Source organism: Hemitrygon akajei, chromosome 6 (assembly GCF_048418815.1).
Source record: "Hemitrygon akajei chromosome 6, sHemAka1.3, whole genome shotgun sequence".
NCBI classification, from domain to species: domain Eukaryota; kingdom Metazoa; phylum Chordata; class Chondrichthyes; order Myliobatiformes; family Dasyatidae; genus Hemitrygon; species Hemitrygon akajei.
In genome coordinates, this window is record NC_133129.1 from 170,258,678 (window position 1) to 170,274,250 (window position 15,573).

A 15,573-nucleotide genomic window follows, 5' to 3' on the forward strand; every position below is an offset into this window, starting at 1 on the left:
ATTATTTATTAATTTAAATGTGTTGTGTGTATGGGTTATATGCACTGTGTTGTCCGAAGGAACGTCGTTTTCTTTGGCAAAAAAAAACATGTGTACGGTTGAATGACAATAAACTTGAGGTGGAACTTAAAGTATTGCTTTCGACTATGTTGGAAAACGTTAAATACTTTTAGACACAAAACTTATCGTTAGTAAGTTTCAATGTACTGTTAAACTATAATCAAGTGAAATCAACCCAGACTTAGTTCTGATTAAATGTCTTGTAATGTCAGTTATTTGCAGCGGATTTTTACATTAAACATCTGGGTTTACATGTTTCATCTAGCGATTTGATTTGATTCCAACGCTCAATAATGTTAGAGGAAGTCGCAATTTCGAAATATGACTCCAGCTTCATTTTATCAAGACAAGTTATTTCAAGCATTTCAAACCTTGCCACGAGAAAGACTCAAAAACGTCACAACATGGGCACAGGGATCGTGTAATTTCCATTAATCTTTTCCAGAGGTCCAACACTATAGAGAAGGTGGCAAGAAATAAAATTTCTGTGCAAAGGTATAAGACATCAATAGTGTAAAATCTCAGCAATCAATCATTAATAAATTAATATTATATTACTTTAATCAGAGTCCAGGCAGTGAGTAGATGCAACTCCCCTAAACGTTTGTCTTTATAGCAATCACTCGAGTTGAGTATGATGTCCTTCTAAAGGTTTGTCTGGTGGTGGGTCCTCAGATGACCGTAGAGGCCGATCCGGGATCCACATATTCTGGTACAATGTTGACAGGAGCAAATGGTAGCTGTGGGTAATGGTTGGGTCTTTTGGATGTTCTGTCTCGCCTTTCGTGGCTGCCGCTTGTTCTCTGTGGCACAACAGAGATCGTTCCAATGCAACACAACTTCCTCTTGAACATATTTCCTTTACGTGTGGACGTCTTCTCGGATATTATATGGGATGTTGAATTTCTTCTAGCTGATTTTGACGTCATCTTTGAAGCGCTTTTCGTGCCGGACGGGGGCTCGCTAGCCTTTATCTGGGAGTAAATGATCGGTTTGGAGAGATGCGAGTTTGGCATCCGTATGACATGACCTTTCTATTGGAGCTGACATTGCTTCATCGTGGTGGCGATGCTAGTATCTATAACTTTATTGAATAATACATTTGGAGATGGAGAGATGGACATCTCCATGAATATCTGGATAGGTGATGAGGGGTGGGGGGGGGGGGTAGGAAAACACCAGCCAATGCAGTTTTACTTCGAAACGCCTTCCCGTCCTTGGCGTTGCATAAAATCTTCAAAACAGTGCAATGGCTTTCAATACTCCAGCCGTGTTTCTCAGCGGACGTTGTGGGTGAGAGTTAACTTTGCCTTTCGGTCCAATCTTTAAGAAATGTCTTGATTAAGGATTCGCCGCGTGAAGTTTACACAGGCAGACAGCGAATAAACAGACCTGGTTGCTCCAGTGTGGCCCCTATAGATGACATGTTCCAATATCGCTTCATGCCTAAATGCATACTGACACTGTTTCCGATGCCAGGAACAGATGGCGCAGGATGGAAGTACCGTTTAACATAGTAAATAACAAATTATCTTTTAAGAGTGAAGTGTGCCACATAGACTGCGAGAAACAAACGTGGGAGAGTGTGGATGCTCGTGGACTCCAGTAGCAGGAGGAAACTGCTTTCAAATCAACGAACATTGCTCATGTGCATTTTACTGTCGCTTTTGCCATATGCGTCCATCGGCTGTCAATGAAGCTCGGGCTCAGTGCGCCAGCCTGGATTGTACATGTGTCTCAGCAGGAAACGGCCTGCGGGCTATGGGGAGCAGGCTGTATTCTTTGAAACAAGTGCTCCCCACTTCATCTGCGGTGTGCATGTCTGTTCACGCTCCTTTGGGGAGCGGAAACTCCGCAGCATCGGTCCTAGGTCCGAGTTGCACCTGGGTTCGAGTTTTCCGTGAGGGCAGATGCGACGTCTTCTCCTTACCCTACTGCCTCCGGGGAAACCTGGGAGAAAATTGTGAATTCACCTTGTCTGCTGAATTGGAAAGACTACTAGAGACACCATCGTCAACTTTGATCACACTCGGTGTCCAGATATTGCATGCATATTAGTACTGCAGCTCAGCAAGGATTGCCACAACTGCAGAATCAAAAGTAAGTTTGTTATCACTGACTCAGATGGCGTGAAATTTGTTGCTTTGCAGCAGTGGTATAGTGCAAAGAAATAAAATTACCATAAATAACAAAACTATATTTTAAAAAAAGTAAACACAAAGTACACTGCAGATGCTGTGGTCAAAGCAACACGTACAAGATAGGCAGGAAAGGTGGGAATTTTCCAACTTCCGGTAATTCCCTCCGCCTCCATTCCCCATCCCAGTTTCACTCTGCCTCCTTCTCCTCCCGCTGCCTATCACCTCTCTCATGATTCTGCCTTCTTGCACTACACAAAGTGCTTTCCCCTTACATTCCTTCTTCACCTTTCCTGCCCATCTCCTCCCTGCTTCCGCTCCCCCACCCCTTGATCTTTCCTCTGACTGGTTTTTCACCTGGCATCTACCAGCCTTCTCCTTCCCACCCTCCCCCCACCTTCTTTATAGGGCCCCTGACCCCTCCTTCTTCAGTCCTGACGAAGGGTCTCGGCCCGAAATGTTGACTGCTCCTTTCCACGGATGCTGCCCGACCTGCTGAGTTCCTCCAGCCTGTTGTAGGTGTTGCAAAAAAAAAGTGTTAGTTGACTTTAGTAATCTGATGGAAGATGTTACTGAATCATTGAGTGTGGGTCTTCAGGCTCCTATACCTCCTCCCCTGTGGTAATGAGAAGAGGGCATATCCCAGATGGTGAGGGTTCTTAGTGATGATGCCACTTTGCTGAGGCACCACCTTTTGAAGATATACTCAATTTTGGGGTAGTTTATGCATGTGATCAAGCTGGCCGAGTCTAAAACCATTTGCAGCTACTTGTGCATTGAAGACTCCACACCAGGCTGTGATGCACCCAGTCAGAATGTTCTCCATGGTACATCTTTAGAAATGTGTAAGTGTCTTGGGTGACATACTACACCTCTTCAAACTCTTAATGCTGGTGTACATCCTTTGTGATCACATCAATGTGTTAGGTCCGCTGTTTCCTCCAAACCTCATTGAGTTTTGACAAAAGGTGGATACAATGCAGTACTGTTATATAAACTTACTGACTTTATGCTTAATAAATCTGTCTGTTTACAGTCACAGTCCAGTGAAGGTTTTGCTGTCTGATGTTCTGAGCAGATAATATAACCAGCAAGTCAAACCTGTAGCAACTGCAACAAAAGGCATAACATGTGCTGAAAACCTGTGGAAATAATGTACAGCCTGGAGAGTCCTGGTGAATACAGATGCAGCAACTATGCAGACAGAAAGTGCATTCCTGAAAAAGCAGCTTCTGTACTCTGTGCAGGCAGCGACTGACTGACCTATTGAGTGTAAATATCAAATAACGGAGAGCATAGGTTGATGGTGAGAAGAGAGCAGGTTTAAAGAAGATTTGAGGAAGAAAACTTTTTTCCCTCCCTCACATTGCTACCATGTCCCTGTCACTTCTTTGAAGTGCCTGGAATGCATTGCAAGGAGAGCCGGTACAAACATAAATAGTGTTTAACTGGTATTCAGATAAACACATGTGATGGCATGGAATAGAGGGAAAGCCCACGCATAAGCAGATGGGACTAGCTTAAAGCAAGGGTTCCCAACCTTTTTTTTAAAAAAAAGCGTAGACCAATACCCCCTAGCCTGTTGGTGGTGCAGTGGCATCTGCACCGGACTTTGGGACGAGTGATCCTGGGTTCAAGTCCAGCCGACTCCTTGCACGCCTTCCATCAGTGCTGGGTTGAGCATCAAACTAGCAACTCGGCTTCATAGAACAGACAAAATGCTGAGAAAACGGCAACGTTGTCGTTCGATGCGCGGGGAGGAATTCCCACCGAAAGCGAAAAGCAGACCAATAACAGTGGGTGGTATTAATGGCCGCGGAGCTCAGGCTGGGAATGCCTGGCCAAGGTTTTGTTCCTGTGCTGTACAATATTCTGCATGTTCTAACTCGTTCTGATTGGACATGGAAATGCTTAGAAGATAGGAATGAGCGAAGATAACAACTGTCATGAGGTTTGAAGAGTTTCCCCTCTCAGTCCAATCTATCCGGTAGGTTAATTATTGGTCATGGTAAATTGTCCCAAGGTAAAATTCTGGTTGTGGGGTTGCTGGGACCGTGGCCTACTCCACTCTGTATCGCTAAATAATAAAAAACATTTCAGCATATTTGGATGTCTTTACATCCTTTCCTCTTACCCCTACCCAATCTTTGTCATCCCCTCCAGCCTCAGCACCTCAAGAGTTCACACTCGTTCATTTGTCTTGGGCATTTATAATTTGTCATGTCCTCTCCATCCCTTTACAAACACTTTTAGATAGATAGATAGATAGATACTTTATTCATCCCCATGGGGAGTTTATGTCTATACCTATATTTCACTGTTTAAAAATTCACTGTCTATATTTCACTATTTAAAAATTTAATATATAACATATAACAATTGGTTTATTGATCCTTCCATATAACCATATAACATATAACAATCACAGCATGGAAACAGGCCATCTCGGCCCTCCTAGTCCGTGCCGAACTCTTAATCTCACCTAGTCCCACCTACCCGCACTCAGCCCATAACCCTCCACTCCTTTCCTGTCCATATACCTATCCAATTTTACCTTAAATGACACAACTGAACTGGTCTCTACTACTTCTACAGGAAGCTCATTCCACACAGCTATCACTCTCTGAGTAAAGAAATACCCCCTCGTGTTTCCCTTAAACTTTTGCCCCCTTACTCTCAAATCATGTCCTCTCGTTTGAATCTCCTCTACTCTCAATGGAAACAGCCTATTCACGTCAACTCTATCTATCCCTCTCAAAATTTTAAATACCTCGATCAAATCCCCCCTCAACCTTCTACACTCCAATGATATGCATCTGTTAGAGTTATCCAAATATATATACATATATACACACATACACATACATATAATATATACATATATACAGCACCCAGTTAATAGTTTCAACATCATGGAAAATTTATCAAAATATTATGTATAAGAACATGACAGTCTTAGATGAACATTCATTATATATTAACAACTAAAATTGCTTGTAATTGTGGTTCTCATATTGAAATCATTTTACAATATTTGTAAACAGTGTCCCATTGAATACTTCCCATTAAAGCAGTTGACACAGAAATCTTAGGTGAAAGATTTGTATCATTATTCAGCAATGAAAAGCTTTCTTTCTAAAAGGTAATCACCTGCCTCTCATTATGCCCTTTATTCTTTGATTTAAACTCAATAAATATTGTAAGTTATTTAGTTTCCTTCCACAGAGGAAAGAAACTTGGCTTGCCTAATTTTTTGCTTCCATGAAAAGAACATTATATACCCTACTTGTTGAGGATTTTTCATGTTTATTCATTTTCCTGAATGGATGAATGACAGATCAAACATTTTTTAAAAATACAACCATTTTGCCATAATTAAGTTGAACCTAGTAAAGTCCAAAAGGCAGCAACAGGTAGTGGTCTTGTTTGAGATATAAATACAGAAAAAACAAAGCTACTCATGTATTATGAAAACTCACCTAGTCCACAAACTTGGAGATCTATTAATGCTTTTATCACCACACCAGGTGGCTTTCTCTTAACAGTTCTCTGAAGTGGCTCCAAAAGCCACTTAATTGTATTCTTCTGCATCCAAGGGGGAAAGGCAATCATTTTGACCTTGCAGACAAAGATGACTTTGAAAATTAATGTACTGCATTGTTAACATTGCTACCCCAATATGCAAACACAGGGAGTGAATGTTTATGATGATAGATTGGCAATTGACCTGACCGATTTATCAGGAATATTGATGAGTTTAATGAATGTTGTTGGAGCTACAGCCGAACTTAATCCAGGGTATTACTATATGTAGAAGGTAAAAAGATAAACTTGGATTACTAATTTAGGAATAAAATATTCTCTCTCATTCAATGAGACCAACAATTCCTTTCATTCTCTACATTATGACTGGTTTGACACGAACACATAGTGTACCCTGAGATATTTCTCCTTCCTTTCATAGAAACATAGAAAACCTGCAGCACCTTCAGCTCACAAAGCTGTGTCAAACATGTCCCTACCTTAGAACTACCTAGGCTTTACCCATAGCCCTCTATTTTTCTAAGCTCTGTGTAGCCATCCAGGCATCTCTTAAAAGACCCTATCATTTCCACCTCCACCACTGCTGCCTTCAGCCCATTCCGGGCTCTCACCACTCTCTGAATAAAAAAAAAACTTAACCCTGACATCTTCTCCGTACCTACTTCCAAGCACCTTAAAACTATGCTCTCTTGTACTAGCCATTTCAGCCCCAGGAAAAAGCCTCTGACTATCCACATGATTAATACCACTCATCATCTTATACACCTCTATCAGGTCACCTTTCATTCTCTGTCACTCCAAGGAGAAGAGGCAGAGTTCACTCAATCTATTCTCATAAGGAATGCTCCCCAATCCAGGCAACGTCCTTGTAAATCTCCTCTGCACCCTTTCTATGGTTTCCACATCCTGTAGTGAGGCAAACAGAACTGAGCACAGTACTCCAAGTGGGGTCTGACCAGGGTCCTATATAGCTGCAACATTACCTCTCGGCTCTTAAACTCAAATCTCAAGATTGATGAAGGCCAATGTACCACATGCCTTCTTAACCAGAGTCAACCTGCGCAGCAGCTTTGAGCATCCTATGGGCTCGGACCCCAAGATCCCTCTGATCCTCCACACTGCCAAGAATCTTAGCATTAATGCTATATTCTGCCATCATATTTGACCTACAAAAATTAACCACTCCGCACATCTGGGTTGAACACCATCTGCCACTTCTCAGCCCAGTTTTGCATCCTATCAATGTCCCATTGTAATCTCTGACAGTCCTCCACACTACCCACAACAACCCCAACCTCGTGTCATCAGCAAATTTACTAACCCACCCTCAATGTGTTTCGTCACATCCTCAAAAAAATCAATCAGGCTTATAAAGCATGACCTGCCTTTGACAAAGCTGTGCTGACTATTCCTAATCATATTATGCCTCTCCAAATGTTCATAAATCCTGCCTCTCAGGATCTTCTCCATCAACTTACCAGTCACTGAAGAAAGACTCACTGGTCTATAATTTCCTGGGCTATGCCTAATCCCTTTCTTGAATAAGGGAACAACATCCACAACCATCCAAAACCTCTTCCATCCTCATTGATGATGCAAAGATCATCACCAGAGGCTCAGCAATCTGCTCCCTCACCTCCCACAGTAGCCTGGAGTACATCCCATTCAATCCCAGTGACTTATCCAACTTGATGCTTTCCAAAAGTTCCAGCACATCCTCTTCCTTGATATCTAAGCTTTTGGAAAGCTTCCCCAGTGGTGCACAGGTCTAGTTAAGACATCTCGAGATGATTATAGTATCTATTACTGTCAACTCACATATATTGCTTTAGAAATACTTTCCTCTGACCATTGATTTCTGTTGCTGGCCTTATTTTTAAATTTCCACCCTGTATTCATCCAATCTTGGACTTCTTGTCTTGCTTGAATCACCAGGCAACTTTAGAAACACTTTGCTGCAAGGACATAGCATAGGAACAAACCCAAGTGCAGAACACAGGCATGGAGGCAGAGTCAGGAGGCATTATTAACATAGCAAGCATGGAGTCAGTATCCAGGAGCAATGCTTGACCAAGAGCTGGTCATCCTAAAGACCAGGAAACAAGACTGCTCACACCACAGTCAACCAATGAACTGGCAGCTCTTTGCTGTGCTCACTGGGTTTTTATATGTACTGCATTGGCTGATGGAAAGCAGGTGTTTGTAGTTAGTGGAACCTGGGAATGATTGGGAACTAAACGAGGTGATTGAGGCCCAATTCCTGAGGTAAGTAGCCAGGTGGGCAATTGCCAGAAGGGACCATGACACACTTTGTCTCTTCTCTTTTGATATTTGGTCACAATTCCTTGTTACTTAAATGTTCACAGGACACAAAGTATGATAAACAACGAATAACAAATATCAACTTGAAGAAGCCATCACATTAGATATTCATTAAGTAGTAGTAGTAGTGCAATGAGTTGAGTATGATGTTCTCCTCAGGGGTTGTCTTTTGGTGGGTCCTCAGGAGGCTGTTGAGGCCAATCTGGGATGTTAATGGAGACTGTCTGTAATGACTTTGTTTCATGTGAGGAGGCTGATGCACAGACAGTCACCACACAGTCCTTGTCTGTTAAGGGCCAGGGTCCAGTGGCATGGAATGCAAGATATCCGGGAACCCTTCATTGCTGAAGCTTTCCTCCGCCTTCACTGCTGCTGTGATATGTCATCATCTTCCACCAGCTCCACCACTGAGGTCTTCTTGGTTGGATCACATTTTGACTGGAATCTCCTCTCTGATCTTACTGCCATGTGTGACCTTAACAAGAGCTAAGCACCAGATGACAAAAGTTCAGACTCTAGATCTCAGGAACTCATAAGCCTCTCCACAATGACGAGGAGTAGTGATGATTCAGTATGTAGAAAGTTGCTAATTTATCAATCGTTATACAGTAAGCATCTACATTGCTTGCTCATACAGTCACTTGCTCACTGATTAAATACCCAATTTAATTGAGTGCAAAATCCAATGCTACATTTTATCAGTTTATTCATCCTTATTACTTCAGTGATGACTCAGTTAGAAGCCAAGGAGTCATAAGGCTGTCATTTCATGTCCCACTGTGGTATTGATGGAGTGCTATATGCTGAGGCATTAAATGAATTACTTCTGAAGTTGCACTATTTGAAGAGGCTGACAGGTTTCTTGTGTCTCCTGCTGAATATCTATCTCTTACTCGTGAACATGTATCTGAGAGCTGGCTGAATTATACCCTAATGATTAGATCACACCTAATTTGGCTGCAAAATGCTTTGGTATACATCAAGTTTTAGCCACTTAACCTCAGCAGGAAATTGCCCAATTTGCACTAACAGTAGCAAAACATAGAAATGGAGAGTATGTGGATGATGCAGCAATTGTCAGCAAAATGATAGAAAGTTTTGGCAACATTATTCTGAAGAAACATCCACTGCACATAAAGCACTTCAGTTTGCCTGTTTTCTCCAGTACCTGTACTCATCTTAACATTGGATAAAACATGGCCACAAACTCGAATTTCAGATGTGAGGCGAGAGAAGACAGCTCTTGACACCAGAGGCAATCCATACCTAAATTCAGAAACGCCTCTTCAACACAAAGGCATTGGCTGGTAAGTGGAAAGTAACATTCTGGTCCAACATTCAACTAGTAAGCTGGCCAGTGGTGTAGTGTCATCAGCACTGGTCTTCAAGACCAATGGTTCAGACTTGGAATCTGCTTTGTGTCTGTGTCAAGTTGAGTGAAAAATATTGTAAAAAATAGCCAAATGCTACAGAAACTGCAAAAATGCTGCCTGATGTGCCATAAGGTGTGTAAAGAAACAACAAACAACAAATCTACTGGCCACTGATCATTTCCAACTAGAATGGATATTAATGCCTCTTCTTGACAATCACCCCATTCTTTTTGCTAGCTTCACCAGTATAAACTCTTTCAGTACAAAACTTTCAATTCATTTACTTGCACCAGCAATAACTTACTGGGTATGTATCTTGCAGTCAGTGATTCACTAGAGCTTTTCCACAAACTGCAAGACACAGGTCGACATTATGTTCACTTGCCTGAACTCATCTAAAATGCTTGATATCATCAAAGACGAAACAGCATGCTTAACTGGCATTAGTACAAGCATTTACTAGTACATCCACTAGTACAAACATTTACTCACTTCACCATTAACACATAATCAGATACTGTAGTGTATACTTGCTACAAATGCATTGGGGTTTTTCATCAAGGCCTCTTTGAGAGCACAACCCAGAAGTATCACCTCTATTGGTTGATATTCATAATACCAGGGTGTGGGTATTTAAAGCCTTTTGGAGCATTAAAGTGTATGGTCCCCATGGTCAAATCAAGTGCATCCTCAGACTTTGCAGGAGTCAAGTGAGGAAATTGCGGAGGTCCTTACAGAGATATTCGCTTCATCATGAGCCAGGTGAAGTTCCTGAAGACTGGAATGCAGCTAATATTATTCTGTGGGCAGCAAGGAAGAGTCACTCAGCAGTGATGTTCTTGGAAGTGTCTCAGCCCAAAACTTTGACTGTTTATTTCCCTTCTACAGATGCTGCCTGATTTGCTGAGTTCCTCCAGCATTTTGTGTATATTGCTTATGAGTACGAGCCTTGTTTGCTGCAAGTAGCATCACAGTTGGACAAGGAGGTGAAAAAAGGTGTATAGCACACTGGCCTTCAACATTAAGGGCATTGAAGAGATACGACATAATAACAGGCCCTTCCTGCCCAATGAGCCTGCGCCACCCAGATACACCCATGTAACCGATTAACCACTAGCACATACTATATTGGAACGTGGGAGGAAACCAGAGCACCCAGAGGAAACCCATGCAGTCATGGGTCAACATACAAACTCCTTATGGACAGCTGCAGGAAAGGAAGTTGGGTCACTGATGCTATAATTGCATTGTGCTAATCATGATGCTAGTGTAGAGGAAGGAGCTGGGACATTATGTTGCAGTTGTATAGCTTATTGGTGAGGCCACACCTGCAGAATTGTCTACAGTTTTGGTCACCCTGTAATAGGAAATGTGTGGTTAAACTGGACAGACTTATAAGGATGTTACCAGGACTAGAGGGCCTGATTTATAGGGAGGGATTGGCAGGCTAGACCTTTACTCCTTGAAGAATGAGGATGATCTCATACAAACATCTAAAATTATCAAAACTTTCGATACAGAGGATGGTAGCAGTCTTTTCCACAGAGTAGAAGAGACCAAAAATAGGAGGCATAGATTTAGGGTGAGAGGGGAAACTGAGGAGAACTTTTCCACACAGTAGGTGGTGAGCACTGTATATGGAACAAGTTGCTAGAGGAAGTGGTTGAGGTAGGCGCAATAGTATAATTTAAGAAGTTAATAAATGCTTGACTTGTGCATATTTGTAACTTAAGATAAGGGGTGAGGACAAAAGAATTACATGTCCAAAAGCCAACCAAATCTATTGTTCCACATTGGTCAGTTGTGCACCTGTGTATAGAATGACAGAAAGCAGTACTTTAATTGCATATTGCAGAAAACAAAATCACTGAACTTCAACACAAGAAGGTAATCATGCACCTTCTCAGACAGATACTGTATATATAGCTAGGGTCCCTAAGACTTTTGCACAGTACTGCATTTGTCAACATGGAGCAAAGAATGAGTCTGTAAATCTGGCGGGAGCGAAGGATGTTGGAAGTGGCGATGGTGGAGTGCTGTGGGACAGGTGCTGGAGAAGGAGTGCCAGGGGCAGGGGGTGGCACGGGTGCAGACACACCTAGCCCTGTGACACCAGGCAAGGTCATTTGATTCCAAACAATCGGTTTATTGACAGTACAGACCCATATCATATTCAGGTTTATCATTAGGCACATACGAGGGGTGATTGATAAGTTTGTGGCCTAAGGTAGGAAAAAGTTCTGCTTTACCTCAATTATGATTTCAAGCAACATATTCACACAAAATCTATTTTTTCTAAAAATAATACAGGGTTGTGCATCTTGATTTACTCATCACCTTTCTAAATAAAGATTACTTTATCACTGATAGTGGTTCAATAACTTCTTCAGATTGACTGATGGTTTCTTGGTTCATTCCTGTTTACATCTGGAATAGAAACTAGAAATATAAAAATCTACATTACAGGCCCTTCGGCCTACAATGTCGTGCTGATCATGTAACCTGCTCTAGAAACTGCCCAGAATTTCCCTACTGCATAGCCCTCTTATTTTTCTAAGCTCCATGTACCCATCTAAGAGACTCTTAAAAGACCCTATTATATCTGCCTCTACCACATTCACCAGCAGTGCGTTCCATGCACCCACCACTCTCTGTGTGAGAAACTTACCTTTGACATTATAAAGACAGTATAAAGTTAACAACGCAAATACGAGGAAAACTGCAGATGCTGGAAATTCAAGCAACACACACAAAATGCTGGTGGAATGCAGCAAGCCAGGCAGCATCTATAGGAAGAAGTCCAGTTGACGTTTCGGGCCGAGACCCTTCGTCAGGATTAACTGAAAGAAGAGATAGTAAGAGATTTGTAAGTGGGAAGGGGAAGGGGAGATCCAAAATGATAGAAGAAGACAGGAAGGGGAGGGATGAAGCTAAGATCTGGAAAGTTGATTGGGAAAAGGGATACAGGGCTGGAGAAGGGAAAGGATCATGGGACAGGAGGCCTAGGGAGAAAGAAAGGGGGAGGGGAGCACCAGAGGAAGATGAAGAGCAGGCAAGGAGTGATTGTGAGAGGAACAGAGAGAGAGAAAAAGGGAAAAATAATCAATCAATCAATAAATAAATAAGGGATGAGGTAAGAAGGGGAGGAGGGGCATTAACGGAAGTTAGAGAAATCAATGTTCTTGCCATCAGGTCAAGTTAGTTAACATAATAGAATTATTCAGCTTGAGATCAATCTTTTAATGATTAGTATCTGACACAGTGGATTAACAGGGAAGTAGTATGACAGGTGAGGTTGCAGCAACCATTTTTTGGAATGAGGGTCTGCAAAATTATCACGTGACTACATATCAGTTGATAAAGGTACATTCCTCAGAGTGCATAGACCTAGTCTGCTGAATCTCTCCTCACAGGCTAACTAACTCTAATTTTTACAGTTTCAGTCTTGAAATCTGAGAGGCTTACAATCATTGTCACAATGGCTACAGGACTAAATTTACAGTGGCTTCAGACATGCAGTACATTGTTCTCCAATTCAGAATTCAGAAATCGTAAACAGTTCATCTTGCTTGCTACTGGTGCAGTATGTGTAGAATCTGTAAACTGCATTCGTGCAGGTATCACTTACTGGGGCAGCCTTTCATCTCCCTTTATGGAAAAGACAAGGTTTTTTTTACTGAATACCGAAAAATGCCACGAGTCGAAGGTTGGTTAGCAACACCGCACACATGCAGTGAGGAAGCATCGATGCATAAGCACTGCAGCCCATTTACATTGTTCTCAGACATCCTAGAATCACACAGGACATTATGCCCACAGATGTACTGCTTATTGTACATTGTGACAACATAAAGATAATCAAGCGTTTGCAACAAATTCATGTTTACAATGTTTTTTCCTCTTCTCAATATTCTGCATTGACTTCTCCTTTTATCCAGTTGTTTCAGATATTACCTGCTCACATTGGGATATGCTGCAAGGAACAGAGAGTGATACTTCAGCTACACAAAAATAACTTGCTCATATGCTGATAGTAGAAAACCATAACAGAGACCAATCCATTTCTAACACAGGTTACTTCCAGCATTAGCTTCAAGACAGAATTAGGCTTTGAAAGGTGGACAACTGCAGTGTTTAAGTAGACAGTACACCTAAATTGTTTTAAGTACACACAGATCCATATTAAACATGACCTGGTTAACATTTATTAAGACAGAGGTGATAATGCTGAATTTCAGCATAAAACCAAAATTACATCTTACTGCTGTTCTTATCCTTTCTAAACACATTACTTTCAGCTGATGGCATCTACTAAGTGACCAGGCCAAGAAGATAATCATGCATGTAAATTCTCTCCACCATTATACTTGCTCTTTAAGGGGAACACGAGGGGTATTTTCTTCACTCAGAGGTTGGCAAGAGTCTGAAACAAACTGCCAGCACAATTGGTGGATGGGGGTTTGACTTCAACATTTAAGAGAAATTTGGATGAGTACTTGGATGGTAGGGGCATGGAGGGCAGATTAATTGATGGGATGAGGCAGGTTAATGGTTTGGCACAGACTGGGCCAAAAAGTCTGCTCATGTGCTGTAGAGAGCTCTATGAATCTGTTTTCTTTTTACCAATTTCTATTAATTTCAAAAGAATCATAACAAAAACTTGGAATGGGTATTTTGAGAGACTATTACACGGTTCTGTTAGGCATCTTTCATGATCTGACAGGTTCACTGCAGGAATTCCCTATGTGACTTTTAGCACTGCGGTGGAACTTTATTAAAATGCAATGTCTTTTATAATGAAGACATTTAAAAGACTAAATTCAGCTACCATCACTCAAAAAGCTCTTGTGTAATGAGACTGCAGAGGTATTGAATACACAGACATTACAGAGTGCTCCTGCGGTGTGTTTTTCTAATATCATGAATATTTAGTTATGTTCCCGTAGCCACGCTTATATTTCAGCTAATAGCAATCCCCAATTTGTATCCAAATACCTTAACTTGTATTTGTGAAAAACCACAAAGTGGAAATGGAAAGAACTTAATGATAGACATTGTTTTACAGTAACAACTTCAGTTAATACATAATTTTACTTCACATCAAAATATTTTCTAAAAGCCACATAAGTAATACATACTTACTTTTCATCCTCATAATGGCAAGGTCTGTGTTTAATGATCCGATGGTCCTTCCTCAATACTGTGACATGGTGACCCATACTAATGCAGTACAAATGAATGGCATCCTGGCCCACTTCAGAGGGACAGGTGAATGTGTGCTGTGGGTCCACAGTCACATGTAGATCAAGATGGGTAAGGATGTGAGAGACATCAGTGAATCCATTTTTTTTTTACATTTCAGGCCTTTATGTTTACTATCGCAGATGCTATTTTATCTTTTAAGATTTATTTAATTCAGTAAAATTAAATCTCTCAACCGCTTGGTATAGGATTGGCTTTATTTGTCACATGCACAGTGCAACATACAGTGAAATGTGTTGTTTTGCATCAGTCTCAAATCAGCGAGGATTGTGTTGTCACGCTTGCAACATGCTGACAACCCACTAACCCTAACTGTATGTCTTTGGAATGTGGGAGGAAACTGGAGCACAGGGAGGAAACAGGTCACAGGCAGAATGTACAAGCTCCGTGCAGTCAGTGGCGGGAAACAAACCCCAATCTCACTGCCAGTGCTGTGAAGCATTGCGCTAGCCACAACGCTATCCTGCCGCCCAGTGGGTGAGATTTGAGTATCTTCCCAGACCTTTGGTCTTGGCCACTGGATTACTTGTTCACTCACACTTGTCCCATCAGTGAAATGTTTCCCACAACTTTAAAGAGTCTATATCTCATTATTTATTACTATTTATTTATATTTGCATGGCACAATATGCTGATCTTTCACTGATCCTGTTATAGTTACTATTCTATATACTTGCTGAGTATGCCCACAGTAAAATGAATTTCAGGATTGTATGTGGTGATGTAGATGTACTTTGATAATAAAATTTACTTTGAACTTGAACTTTAATACTGTGCTATCATTCCCAACAATATGCAAATTCTGACAGTGATTCACATATATTTATGTCTGAAGTGTATTTTTGAGAGGTCTGGCACAGGTTTATTATGTGGCG